The sequence below is a fragment of the Gymnoscopelus braueri genome, assembly GCF_963280865.1.
Source record: "Gymnoscopelus braueri genome assembly, chromosome: 14".
In the NCBI taxonomy this organism is placed as follows: domain Eukaryota; kingdom Metazoa; phylum Chordata; class Actinopteri; order Myctophiformes; family Myctophidae; genus Gymnoscopelus; species Gymnoscopelus braueri.
Window position 1 is genome coordinate 41,506,909 of NC_137619.1, and position 15,372 is coordinate 41,522,280.

Sequence of the window (15,372 nt, forward strand, 5' to 3'; positions counted from 1 at the left end):
GAAAATTGGAAATACTCCAGTAAAGTAAAAAAATACCTCAAAATTGTACTTAAGTACAGTACTTGAGTACATGTACTTAGTTACTTTACACCACTGGAAGATAATGCTCTGTTCACTGCTGTTGGAGTGGGCATTGCTGATCTGGTCTTACCAGAATACATCATGAAAATCATTATGGAAAAACCTGCAAAATGATCATGTGATGTCATGTCTGAAACAATGGATGAGGTGACCTTTAAAAAGGACCAGGCTTAGTTATTCATCATTTTTGTATCGTTGTTTTTGATGATGATTATGATGATGATTATGATGATATATCTAACTAGTGGGCACAATGACCTAGGTGGTGACGCTGTGCGATTTGAGATGATCTAATAGTGATGCTGTAAAGTTTAGTTACTTTAGGTACTGTAGTCTGATTTGGCGTTTATCTACTGATGTTGTAGTAGTTGCTGTTGTTTGTCATGATGTATTGTCATTTTGTGCATAAGAAGCTTGCAGATGTATGTTTTTTTCTTTTTAAAAGAAATATAACAATCAAGCAAGCAATCAATCTTCATGTAAATCTTACCTAATTTCTGAGACATCCCATGACTTTATTCTAACCGGTTATACTCTATATACTTAATTGACCGGCCTGTCCCCCAGGTCTCTACACTAGGTCTGTTCCTTTTTCCAAATGTATTTACCAAAAATAGCAGATCTACAGTACAAGCTCACAGCACATTGAGAGCTTATAGATTTGACATTTTCACCAAATGATTGGCTGTGGGTGTGGAGTAAGATTTGATGTTTATATTCTAGTATTTTAACTGTACGTGATCAATAGGTTTAATGTAAGTCTTTCTGATAGTGAATTAATTATTCAGGAACTTTTTTCTCTTTAAAAAATAATAATGTAGACTATTTATTGCCTTCTGGTTGCACTGCTACATTATTTTGTCCTGGTGGAATTATATAGTGGCGAGCTTAGATGGTTCGCTCACACATCTATGGACATGAAAGGCTCTCTGTAGTGTGTGGACATCAAGAGCAGTGAGCAAATCAATACCCTGTTATGATCCACTTCTTAAAGACATCACTGTGATTGCTCCTGATTTGCCTTTGAATGAATTCTCCATCCTCCATATATATATATATATATATATATATATATATATATATATATATGTATATATATATATATATCTCAAGAGAGAGAGAAAGAGCATGCTTGTGTGATGTCCAGGCAGATTTGCGTGTGACGCAGTGGTGGGAAAAGTACTCACATTTTTTACTTAAAGAGGTGGTGCCATGGTTTTGCACTTTTTCTGTTTTTCATGTGTCTATGAGGTTGATAGAACTTCATTAAGCCCCCTGGTGGTGTTTTTATGGTGTTTTATGTCTTCTCTGACTATTTTGAGTTTCTTCCTGGAGGCTGAAACCTTGAGGGTTAAAAGTGCCAATAGAAAAATGTTATGACACAGTAAAGATATACCCTCCCCCTCATTATCATAACACAGCAGGTGTGGGCATGAGGAGGAGGAGGGACTAGGACAGGTGGGTGGTGCTAAGGTGGTGGAGGAGGTGTAAAAGTCCGGAATTCAAAATGTACTTGAGTAAAAGTACAAATGTATATCAAAATGTACTTAAAGTACCAAAAGTAAAAGGTCTCATTATGCAGGATATACCATTTCACAGGTTCAACATGTATACAAATCTCTTGAAAATAGCCGATCTACAAGCTTACAATGCGTCGCATCGCAACGCATTTTCAGCTTGTAGATCGGCTATTTTCAAATGGCCGAAATGTATGTAGGGCTGAAGTGGTTAATGTATGTTTTGCAATAATAATCAAAATCTACAAAGTAACTAGTAACTAAAGATTTAAAATAATTGTAGTGGAGTAAAAGTTCACAATTTGTCTCTGAGATGTAGTGGAGTAGAAGTGAAAGTATTGAAAATTGGAAATACTCAAGTAAAGTACAAATACCTCAAAATTGTACTTAAGTACAGCACTTGAGTAAATGTACTCAGTTAATTTCTACCACTGGTGTGACGTGTGCATGTGACGTGTTTGTGTATACTGCGTGTGCGCGTGTATGTGTTATTGCGTGCGTGTGTGTGTGTATGTGTGTGTGTTATTGCGTGTGTGGTGAGGATGATGACAGGTGTGTGTTTCAGACCTTGTTTGTATTCTGCAGCGTGTTTGTGTTGATGACATGGTTTTGATTATTTATGATGTTGATCCTCCAGCTCCTTGCACTTCCTGCACCCCTGGATCACAGGGAAAAAAACACATCAGGACAATTATGGGAAGTGAACCAGTAATCTGCTCATGAATAATGAATGCACTTAATGGCTACTGCCTACTGTACTGTACCGTAACATACGGGACTGCCATATACAGTAGAGGAAACACACTAGACTAGAAAGATTTATGTATTATATATTTACAGTGGTGGAAAAAGTACTCACATTTCTTACTTAAGTAAAAGTAACAATACGGCAATATAGAAATACTCGATCTGTTACAAGTAGTCCAGAATTCAAAATTGACTTGAGTAAAATTACAAAAGTATTGGTATTAAAATGTACTTAAATTACCAAAAGTAGAAAGTACTCATTATGCAGAATGTCCCATTTGAGTTTTCAAATGTATAAAGAATCTTTTGAAAATAGCAGATCTACAGGCTCACGATGCGTCGAGCTTGTAGATCTGCTATTTTCAAATGGCCGAAATGTATATACAGTAGGGCTGAAGTGGTTAATGTATGTTTTGTAATAATAATCAAAATCTACAAAGTAACTAGTGACTAAAGTTTTCAAATAATTGTAGTGGAGTAAAAGTACAATATTTCCCTCTGAGGTGTATTGGAGTATAAGTAAAAGTATTCTCCAGTAAAGTAAAAATACATCAAAATGTTACTTAAGTACAGTACTTGAGTAAATGTACTTACTTTCCACCACTGTCTAAAGCTGAGCAAAGGTCTTAACCCTGCAAAACCCCTCCAGCCCTGTCAGTTACCAGTCATGCTAATTAAAATTGGTTGACCTTTTAAATCCTGTAATTAATTCTTAGTAATAGCTAGAGGTCATGTCATTTAATGAGGATCCTAATGCTATTTCTGTATTAACCATTTAAACCCTATATACTTAGTTTGACCAGAGTCCCTATGGGGCTCTGTACTAGGTCTGCTTCTTTTTCCCAGTGGTGGAAGAAGTACTCAGATATTTTACTTACTTACTTTACTTAAGTAAAAGTAGCAATACCACAATATAAAAATACTCTGTTACAAGTAAAAGGCCTGTGTTCAAAATGTTACTTGAGTAAAAGTACAAAAGTATTGGCATCAAAATATACTTAAAGTATAAAAAGTAAAAGTACTAAAATGTTTCAAAATAGCCTAGGTTATACCTATAATATGGCTGAAGTGGTTAATGTATGGTTTATAATATAATAATTTATATCTGCAAAGTAACTAGTAACTAAAGTTTTCAAATTATTGTAGTGGAGTAAAAGTACAATATTTGCCTCTGAGATGTAGTGGAGTAGAAGTAAAAGTACAGAAAATTGAAAATACTCCAGTAATTTAAAAAAATCCTCAAAATTGTGCTTAAGTACAGTACTTGAGTAAATGTACTTACACCACTGCAGTCTACACCAAATATCTTCGTCACAACAATAGTGAGCTTATAGATCGACATCTTTGCCAAATATATATGACCCAAAACAGGGACGCAAGGGTTCATGTGGTTAAGGAGGCGAGAATGATGTAGCCGACACGAGGCAAGGACTCGTCTGGCTCTCTCCTCTATATGAAGCCTGCTGAATAATGCACGGCAAGAAACCTCAAAATAAACTCATGCTCTGCTCCTTCCCTCTGCGCCTCTGCTTCCAGTCCCCTCTCTTCCACTGCATGGCTGAAGTTTCACGGACACACACACTCTGTTCTGAATGAAATCATACACAATCCCCCATGTGGATTTTACAATGTGCTGACGAGTGTGTGTGTGTGTGTGTGGGGGGGGAGAAGACGTTGACGGGGTCTTATAACGGCGTGGCTTTGCTTTGAATATCTGATGTCACATTGAGTCCTGTGAGTTCCATAGTTTTGGTGCGGAGTCTGCGGACAGTTGATCTGAGATTATGAATTCACAAAAATGTGAAAAATATTCACACACAGATAAAAAATGTGTTGATTTCGTCGACTAAAACTATGGCGGAAAATGTTCGTCGACTAACTTTTTTCACTGACGAAAACTAAACAAAAACTAAATAAAAACTAAGCTATGATTAAAACGAAGACTAAATATATGAACAGTTTTGTCAACAAATACAAACTAGACTAAAATGTTCGGGAGGGACGAGTGGAGAGGAGATCCAGTAGAAACCAGTAGTTTGGTTGCACTCGGGTGTTGCGCTCTGAAAATAGCAGATCTACAAGCTCACAACGTGTCTGCGACGCGTTGTGAGCTTGTAGATCTGCTATTTTCAGCATGCAACCAAGTGTAAAATCAGCCATTACGACGCCATCAAGGCACTGACAAAATACATTTTAGTCGACTAAATCAACTGTAGATTTAGTCGACTAAAATCAATTCAGGTGACTAAAATATGACTAAAACTAAATGAAATTGTATTGAAAAGACCATGACTAAAACTGAATGAAAAAAGTCGGTGTCAAAATCTGGCGCCGACCGGCCTAGTAGTTGTGCAAAATTAGCCATGGAAATACAAACACACAGTGATAGACAGACTCTTCCAGATGGCTCGCCCACCCCCCCCCCCTACAGAATCCACGCCATAAAAAAAAAAAAGACCAAACATGAATTAATGTCATTCTTAGAGACATCGCTTAGCGTCGGATAGCCAGCGGGACGTCGTGGCAGGCAGACAGTTTTGAAGCGTGACTAGAGCTGTTGCGGGGGCTGTATATAAGCCTGGCGGTGATTGACCTGCTGAGCGGGCGCTGGTGTAGCATGCATGGCTGCCCCACAGACTCTTAGCTTTTTGATTGATCGGAGATGTTGACAGACAGCGGTGTTTGATTCTGGTCCTGTTATCTGTAATGTAGCCCAGGCCCTCTCAATGGGGCTGACGAGATTAGAATGCATTACTGTCAGAGAGTCAGGGCGCCCCGGGGGCGGCATTGTGCTTGTCGAGTGTTAATGACTCACACTATGTGCACCCCCCCCCCCCCCACCCACACACACACACACACACACACACACACACACACACACACACACACACACACACACACACACATACACACATACACACACACACACCCTACCCCCACAGAGGGCATGTGCTGACAATCCAGGTAGCCAGCCGCCAGCATTCCAATCAGGCAGCCCTGGCTGTATACGCGAAACAAACAAACTGTAAAATCCGACCACTGTTCATTTGAAATGAACACTACTATGGTCCGTCAAATGCTTTGATGACTGGTGTCAGGAAAAAAGGTGTGGTTTTAAGTCTTCAAACAGCGTCGTGTGGTTTAATCCATCAGAAACGGGAACGCATCTGTGTCAGTTTTTAGATTTCTTTGGGCTATACAAAAATAGCAGATATACAAGCTCATAGCGCGGCACTGAGTGCCGCGCTATGAGCTTGTAGATCTGCATTTTTTTTTTAAACGTGAAAATTTGTGCAAATCTTCGAGTATATATATATTTTTAAAGCAAACATTTGTAACTTAAATCTTTGTTTCTGGGGATTCTACAAATGTCTTCTAAATCCTAAGTTTAAAAAAAAAGGTATGTTTCTATATCAGTGGTTCTCAAACTTTTTCATGTCCAGGACCCCCCAAAATTATATTTGGCGGCGGATCCCCAACTCAAAATATTTTGTTCCAGGGACCCCCATGAAGCAAAGATTTGAGTTACAAATGTTCCCTTTAATATATATATATATTCAAATATTTGCACAAATGTTGAAGACTTTTCAAAAATAGCAGATCTACAAGCTCATAGCGTGGCACTAGGTGCCGCGCTATGAGCTTGTAGATCGGCTATTTTTGAATAGCCAAAGAAATCTTAAAATGACACAGATGCTTTCCCGGTCTTATTGGTTTAATGGCCTTTTTGCAAGATTTATGTCGGTAAAACAGAAACAGCAAATGACGACAGGCAGAGCTGCACAAACAATGCGACAGATGAACTTGAAAGAAAAAAATGTATCTACTGTAAACATAAACATTAGCCACCGCCTTGGTTTGTGTAGGCAGAAATGATTATAAACCGTCTTATAAAAGTCAATAATCACCCCATGGGTGTCATTGTTTTCAAAAGACTCTGTTTCCGCCCGTTCCAGACTAAATGCAATCCAACTAGTAAAATGGCTTCTGCAGCATTTTCAAAAGTCACTGTTTTAGGGGTTGAAATCGCCAGAATAATGTGGACACTAGACATAAATGTTATGCGTTTTAAAATGAAAATGTATTAATGTGGATGTAGCTATAATGGCTGCTGATACAATTTGACTGACAGACCAACAATGTTGACTGTATTGCGTATTGGTCCCACCTTGTCCATAGTATGCTTGTCCATACTGTTTGGTTAATACTTTCTAACTAGACCATACCCGGTGAAGTGCCAGGCGAAAGTAGTTGCAAACGTGGGGTTATTGCATGTCCTGTCGCGCGTCCCGTCTCATGCACATGGTAATGGTCAATGGCTGTGTGCAATTTGAGATCAATAGCTCCAGGCACTGAGGAGAACCGGGCAGAACAATTTTTGGGCTCAGAGGTTTGGGCTCAGAGGTTTGTGGAATTATTGTTCATGTGTGGCTCTATGTGTGTCACATGTCTAAAAGAAGCAAAGCAGTCCAGTATGTTAATCATGTTACTGACATCTACATTTCATACACTGTACAATTCTGAACGTTAACTTGACCCGTAAGGGTCCATTTGGTTAAATTTTTACACTAGTTACAGACATGTAGGGCCCATTTTGGTTCTAATAACTACCAATAATTTTGGAGGGGACCCCCTGGAACCCCCTCAAGGACCCCTGGTGGTCCCTGGACCCCCTGTTGAGAACCAGTGCTGTAGATTCCTGCTATTGCGTTCTGCTTGTGTGTGCGTGTGCATGTGTGTGTGTGTGTGCGGTCATTCATGCGTGTGTGTGCATTCGTTTCTACATACAGTGTGTGTTCATGCGTACACTTATGCATACCTAGTATAAGCCAGGGTACGTGTCCTACGTGTACAAACTGTTTTGAATTGAGATTCCCTTAAGAGGGTAATGGAGGGATCCTTGAAGACTGTGAGATGGGGGAATTGAGTCATTAATGTGCTGGGCTTTAATAAGTGCCCTGGGGAAAATTAATATCCACTTAATACCCTGTCTCTGTGCTCGAGGTTGCTCACTTAGTGGATTGCTGAGGGCACTTGAATGCTTTTGCTAAAAAATGCAGGCAGACAAAACAACAACAAAAATGCATGTAAATGATACGTACAGCTTCAAAAGCAGAGCTTAATTATACAGTATGTAAAACAGTGATGAAAGAGGCAGCCTTGGCCTTACAAGTGCCCCCTAAATAGATTTCATGTAAATGGTCTGCATTTCTATAAAGCATTTATCCAAAGTGCTTTACAATGTGCGTTACATTCACCCATTCAAACAGACATTCACGGGTCTGAATCCAGGGACGCAGGTGGGGGCGGGGGGGATATCCCCCCCACTTTTGGGATGAAGAAAAAAGAAAAAGAAAAAACCTCTGACATCTACACTTCATGGAGTACATTTTTTGTACCAAATTAACCAAAATAAAGTTAAAAATAATAATAATAATAACAAACCCGGAAAAAAAACACACGCTGAACGCATGCACGCGCTGCGCACACTAGCATGCGTCCCCTTCGGTTCTAAAATGCCCCGTCTGAATCCAACCTTCAGACACGAAGCCAGAAGATGCCGGGTATCGAACCGGGAACCTTCCGGTTCCCCAAAGGTTGCTCTGGTAGCTAAGCTCCTGTCACCGATGTTTTATAACACACTTCCCCACTATGTCTGAAGAACTCAATACAGTAGACTAACTTTCTATACTGCACACTGTTGTCTATGAGTAGTTTCACAATATCCTTGTCTCAGCTTGAATAGTGCAGCCGTCTTCGCAGCCCAATTATCCCATTTGGGATACGATTGTCTTTTCTGTTACTTATGCGCCCATAATATAAGAATGACTCTATTGTTCTCACTTTATCTAGAAAGGGCACACTGCTTATTGGAATTGTAAAAGGCTCTGAAAATGGTTATCCATCCAAGTATTGCTGAGCCAGTGTTCATAATGATACAGCCTCCTCTTTTCTGTCCATATCTGTGCGTGACAGTTGTACCGTTAGATATAGAAATCGGGCCTTGTAACAGAGAGAGGTCCTCTGTTACCTATCCTTTGCACATGTACATTGTAACCTGATTGATGCACTTTAGGTATTTGCACGGCGTATTAGAGGGGGGTTGTGATGTGCTTGTGAAATTGCTGAGGATATTGTTGTAGTTTAATGTTGTAGTAGAATCATTAGTGGTGTAGTTCGTGGAGTTTTAATATAGATTATGAGAGTTAATTTTATAAATATGTATTTATGTATTCGTATTGTTTGTTAATCTACCCCTTGACATGGTGGAGTCCAAACTAATTGCCTCCAGCTGAGTATAAAAGGCTGCCAATAACAACAAACAGATTCAGTCTGTGGTAGGATGAGAGCGAGGCACCACCATGTCACCTGTGTTGGAGCTCCTCTTTTTATGTCTTGTGTATTTTAGTGACACTGAATAAAGCATTTTTCGGTTGCAATTTACAAGCGCCTCTGTACTGCTTCCAACCGCAAGTTGGGCATCCAACAGGCATTTTCCATTGGAAAATTAATCGCAGTGCATGGTGGTACACACCATGTCAAGTTACCACATCTCAGAGAACTGTAGAGACCAGAGCAAGGGTTATGGACAGAGGGCAGATGGTCTTTGTTTTAAGTACACCATCAGTACAGAGTAGGCCATCATTATGCCTCATCTCATTTTGTTTTATGTCATCTAGAGGTGCTACAGTTAATCAAACTAATTGATTTAGTAGACTATAAAGATAATCGATAATAGATGTATTTGGGGGATCTAAATGTAGCTATTTTCCCCCAATAATAGTAATAATAATAGAATAGCCGATCTACAAGCTCACAACATGTCACGTTGGGATGCATTGTGAGCTTAGATAATAATACAAAATAATCGATTATTCAATTAATCAAAACATTAATCAATTGATACATCGCTGAGAAATTAATGCACCTCATGATCTCTACATGGGTGTTAGTCTCCTCACATTCAGCCTTTGAATGTTTATCACACAAGAACAAATTATTCACGTGCAAGGTCAGTGCATTGGAGCCATTTAAAATGTGTGTCGTGTACTGTGGTGTGCTGAATCCATCACACACACCCACTCAGGTACCATGGTGGCACATACAGAACATGTCTAATGACATGGGCATGGGAACAAAAAAAAGCAAAACTGGATGGGCCTAAGATTTTTTTTAAGCTCAGCTATTGGTGGAGTTCTTCTCCGAAGGAGTAGCCATGACAACGACTTTTTTTCACACACTAAGCACTTACTTGACCAACTCAAATTCTAGGGAGAAAGGGAGAGGAGATGCTCACAGCAAGTAACCATATCACTCATGGTATTCACCAAAAGCCTACAAATTAATGCCATAAAACAACACATAAAATAACACGTTCATCATAATGCATTCCAAATATAAATAAAAACACATAAACTAAAAATAAAACATACATGTATACTTGGAAATCACTCCCAGTCCAATAGCCAGGAATGCAACATTATGAATAAAATGATATAGGGGGGGACTGTGTCCGGAATCATGTGATCAAGACGTATCAGTCAGTTCGATTATCCATACTGTTTGCCTGTAATTGGCTTCAAAGATTTGTTCTCAGGACTAACGCAGCCCAGGGTAGGCCACCCAGCCTGGCGAAGACCTGCGCTCCAAGGAGCGACCTTTTCTAGTTTATTTTTAAATGTTTTGGCTCAAAGTTAGCTCTTTAGTCATAGCTTCACATTGATTAAACCACCTTCTGACAGCTCATAATGTAGCGTAACAATAGTCACATGAGAGGACGTTTTCAAAAATCTGAAATGGGTGGGGCAAGCTGTCAATCTGGGTGGGCCTGTGCATATCCATCCAGAGATCCGCCTCTGCAGGCACTGTACCACAATATCAAGTCATTATAATTACATTCACTCACTTCCTGGACCAGGTGGAAAGGTGGTAGAAAGGTGACAGGTCGGTACTTTTGTTCAAATCAATTCCGACACTTAATTGGTACCTGCCATCAGGAGAGATTATTTTCTGCAAGCCCTTCCGGCTCGCATAGATTGTTGGCACATCAACAATGATACCATAGGCTAAGCCAGTAGACATGTACTGTATGTTAATTAAGACATATAAGAAAATACTGTACCTTCACTTAAGGGACTGGAAAATGTTATCGTTATCCATGTGAAAACTTCACTGTGTTCTTGATAATGAACAGTTCATGCAGTTTACAATGTCAATGCAACCTGAAGACGTTACAATGATTTAGCCTACTTTTTTTTTTTATCAGAATAGCAGTAGACTAAACTACTGTATATATGTTGTGCATTTTCATGCCAGCAGTAGCCTATTATTATGACCATAAAATGTGGCACCAAGCTGTGTAAATAAGGATCCTATTGACTTTACACTGACAAAGCCTCATTGTGTGTGAAGAGAGACGTGGGCTCACATCTTTAAGTCTGTTCAATAAGCATGCATACATATAAACACATTGAACAACACATATTTTCAGAACTTCGGACATTACCTTTTTTCTTCATTTGCTTATTTTTTGGTCCAGCACCGTGTTTAAAGAACCGTGGGGATGTGCTTTTCAATTAATTCTTCTATCAATCTGAGCACTTTATAAAAGTCACCCAATGAATCATCCCGGAAAGTCTCATAGGTTTCAATGGTTCAATCAAAAATGTACAGTCTGTTAGACATACAGTAGTGTTGAGCTCTGCAACCCCTCCATGGCAACTCAACGTTCTCAAACAATGTGTAAAATGTCGTATACCACGCTGTGGTCATATTCATAACTAGAGCCTCCAGTAATACTAATGTACATCTAGCAAATGCAATATCTTATACACTGACCCAGATTTTGAGCTCCATACAGTAGTATCACACGATCGTTCCAGCTCCCATACACTGATCTTTTTACATCTCCTTTTGTATCACCATGAACCAAGCATGCCTCTGGGCCCCAGTGAAGAAATTGTGTATTTGATTCACAATGCCAGAAAAGGTGCTAACCTGCCTGATGTTTTGGCAGCAGTGCAACGCACTAAATGAAGCTGGTGTGAGAATTTGCAGTGCACATGAACTGCTTTTGAAAATGTTTCTTTCAGGAGAACCTGAACTCCCTCCCCTTTGCCCTGAGATAACCAATCCTCCATCACAACAGACCCCGACACAGAGAGAAGGATCCACCTCTAGAGGTTGAAGGACCTCCAGAATCTATTCTGTGTTATTCCTTTGTGCAGACAAATCTGCTGTTTCAAAAAAAGCCCACTGCCCGTTCAATGATGACCCCTCTATGAATGAATTGGCCACAAACTAGCTCTCGTTTGGCTTGATCTTATAGTTCAGACGTTATCTTACGAAACAGCCTGCCCTGCAGCCTCAAGCAGCTGGTCCTAAATGTGTTGGCTCATCAACGTAGCATTTCGTGGCAGTTACTTCAGTCTATTTTCAATTTCTGGATCATATTTTGACATGAACTTGAACAACTCCAAGCAATTACCCTTATTGAGTGTGTCTGTTTCTCTGTGCCCTCAGAGTGGAATTTCCAGTTTGCTGCATAGTACATCAATGTCCGACACAGCTTTAGCATGTTCCTGGTCTCCCAACAAATGATGGGGCATGACCATGCAGTTGGTTCAACATTGTCCCACCACGGCTTTGTGATCCATGGCTGGCATTAGTGTTGATTTTGACAACAAATTTTGATTTAGTTTTAGTCATAGTCTTTTGAATAAAATTCCATTTAGTTTTAGTCATATTTTAGTCACCTGGAATGTCTAGTTTTAGTCGACTAAATATCATAACATTTTAGTCGACTAAATCTACAGTTGATTTAGTCGACTAAAAGGTATTTTTGCGGGCCTTGATGGCGTCGTAATGGCTGATTTTACACTTGGTTGCATGCTGAAAATAGCCGATCTAAGCTCACAACACGTCGCGCTGCGACACATTGTGAGCTTGTAGATCTGCTATTTTCAGAGCGCAACACCCGAGCACAACCAAACATACTTGTCTTAGTTCTACTGGATCTCTTTTCCACTCGTCCCTCCATAAAATTTTAGTCTAGTTTTTATTTTTTGACGAAATTGTCAATATATTTAGTCTAGTTTCAGTCATCATACAATTTGTATTGCAGATTTCAACAAGGCAATTGAAAGTGCTTCACACAGAAAAGTCATAGGGCATTAAGACAAAAGAGTATTAAGATACGAAGACACATAATGAAAGGACAATAGTATACAATTAAAAATAATAATAGATTAACATGAAACTACAAATTACAGTGCAGAAAACAATCGCTAAAAAACTCTTTCCCACTGACAGTAAATGTCAGTGGGAAACAGAAAGATTTGACTTAAAAGAACTAAGACTAAGTGTTGTAGTGGACATGTTTTCTCTGCCAGTTTGTTCTAGTCAGATACGTACTGTATGTGGTGCATAAAAACAGAGCAGCAGTGTTCTGAATCAACTGCAGCTGTCTGATCGATTATTTTTTAAGGGAGAACTGTAAAGTTACTACTGTTACAGTAGTAGTCAGGTCTGCTGAAGATGAATGCAGGGACGAGTTTTTCCAAATCCCGCTTAGACATAAGTCCTTGTATAGGCACAGCCTGGCCCAAACATGGTTCTTCCTCTATAGACTTCCCCCCCCCCCCCCCTTGGCTCAAAGATAGCTGTTTAGTCATAGCTGGTGCATGCATTTAACATTAAACCGCCTCCTGACGGCACATAATGTCACATAACATCAGTCACATGAGAGGAAGTTTGCACAAATCTGATAGGGTGGGGCAAGCTCATTCAGGCCCACCCAGAGAGCCTGTACCACACAGTATCATGTGAGGCACTGTACCACACAGTATCATGCAACAATGGAACCACATTAGCACACTTCTTTGTTCAGGGGGAAAGGTGGTAGAAAGGTGACGCGTCCCTATTTTTGTTCAAATCAATTCAGAGTCAACCCAGCTGGCACAGATTCTGCTGTAGCGCCCCGCATAGATGTTCACATCAAAACCCATGAATATACTGCATTTATGTAGTAGTAGGCTAGCTGTATAATAGGTATACAGTATTGTGTAGTTCAGTGATTCTCAAACTTTTTCATGTCAAGGACCCCCAAATTGTCACTTATTAGCCCGCAGACCCCCATTTCAAAAGATATGCCAGGGACCCCCATAAGAGAAGATTTTTTACGGCTCTAGCAGTGATTCTCTAGCCTGGTAAACCCTCCCTCCGGAAATCTCATTTCTATTTGATTCCAGGAGTGAGTCTGGCCTGATCGCCCATTCTGCAATATTGGCTGCGGGCTGGAGTTGGGCGGGAGTAATACAGTTGACTGACAACCCCTTCAGCCAATGATAATTTTTCCCCTTCAGCCAATCAGCAGTTCACCAGTCTATGTGACGCAACGGGACTTTTGAGACGTTCATGCCCAAAATGGGTTGCCTTATTCGGATACATGGGTGTCACTGCCCACCCCTACCGGTTCTCTAAATTTTTATTTTTAAATAGGCTTTGTCATGATTAATTGACCACATATATGAAGTTAAACAAGTAAATTCTATCCAAACGATATCTTATAAGTAAATTCCGTGCCTCAAAATAGAAGTTAGAGAGCTTTTTGAAGTCAAAAAATAGCGGAGAATATAGCGGACAAGAAAAAGATGGCTGCCGTTCGTGTTTTGGGCTCACTCGAACTCGCCACCTGATTGGCCAACTGTCGCTGTCAATCACAGAACGATGTGCGACGACGCTGATAGGCTCGGTTAGCTGGTAATTTCACTAGAAACCCCCACAATGGGCTATCAGGCCAGACTCACTCCTGGAATCAAATGGAAATGAGATTTCCGGAGGGAGGGTTTACCAGGCTAGTGATTCTCAACCATTTTAATTTCAAGGACCCCCAGTTTGACATGCATTAGTGCTACAGACCCCCATTTAATGGCATTTCTATCACTTGGACCGCAATTTATATTGTAAAATCTATGTCAATTTAACTCTGAGAGTGTACAAATGGAACCAAATGGACCCGTTAGGGTCAATTTGTTTCCATGTGTACACTCTGAGTTACAGACCCATAAGGGTCCATTTGGTGCCTAATCTATCATTTAGCTGGGGACCCCCTGGAACTCCCTCAAGGACCCCTGGGGGTCCCCGGACCCCACTTTGAGAACCAATGGTGTAGTTTATGTAGGACAAGCCAATTAGGCATGTTTGTTAATTAAGATATATATTAAAGAAAATACTCTACCCTCACCTAAGGCGCTGGAAAATGTTATCATTATCCATGTGAAAAACTATTTTCCTCATAATGAACAGTACATGCCGTTAACATTGCCAATGCAACCTGATGTTAAAATGATTTAGCCTGTTTATTATTAGAATAGCAGTAGACTAACTGCACAAATGTTGTGCCTTTTCACGTCAGTAGTATATATGTTTTTATGCTCATGAAATGTTACCTTCCTGTCTTAACCAAGCTGTGCATAAATAAGAATCTATAAATCCTAATGACCGCACACCGAGAAAATCTCACTTTTGTGTGAAGATGTGGGCTCACATCTTCTATCTTTAAGTCTTTTCATACATGTGTGATTTTGCAGTGTAATTTCTTGAGGGAATCCTGGCAAATCTATAAAGTGATAATTGATATCAATTAACTCAATCATGCGAGGCGTTCAAGTAAAACACAAAATGACAAGTGTGAAATTAAATATGATAGTGCTGTGCTCATTTCCATATTTGTAATAAGTTCTACTGTATCCCTACGTCTTCGTGGTGATGATAAATGGTTATTTCTATCTGTTTCTTGCTCAAAACGTCTTGCTCTTATTGCGTATTGTAACCCTTTTAACCCTTTAAGACCGGGAACGCACCTGTGTAACCACTTTAACCATTATCTTATACTTTGGCTATTCAAAAATCTTTGAATATATATATATTTTTTAAGAGAACATTTTTTATTCAAATCTTTGCTTCTGCTGGGTCCCTGTAACAACATATTTTGAGATGGGGGGTCTGCGGCCAAATACATATCATT

General features: G+C 39.8%; 1 protein-coding gene across 1 annotated transcript in view; it reads left to right on the forward strand.

The window, feature by feature from the left end:
* LOC308100128 (neurexin-1a-like) overlaps window positions 1–15,372 on the forward strand; it is a gene marked incomplete at both ends in the record, with an annotated part of 542,450 nt that overhangs the window by 90,395 nt on the left and 436,683 nt on the right.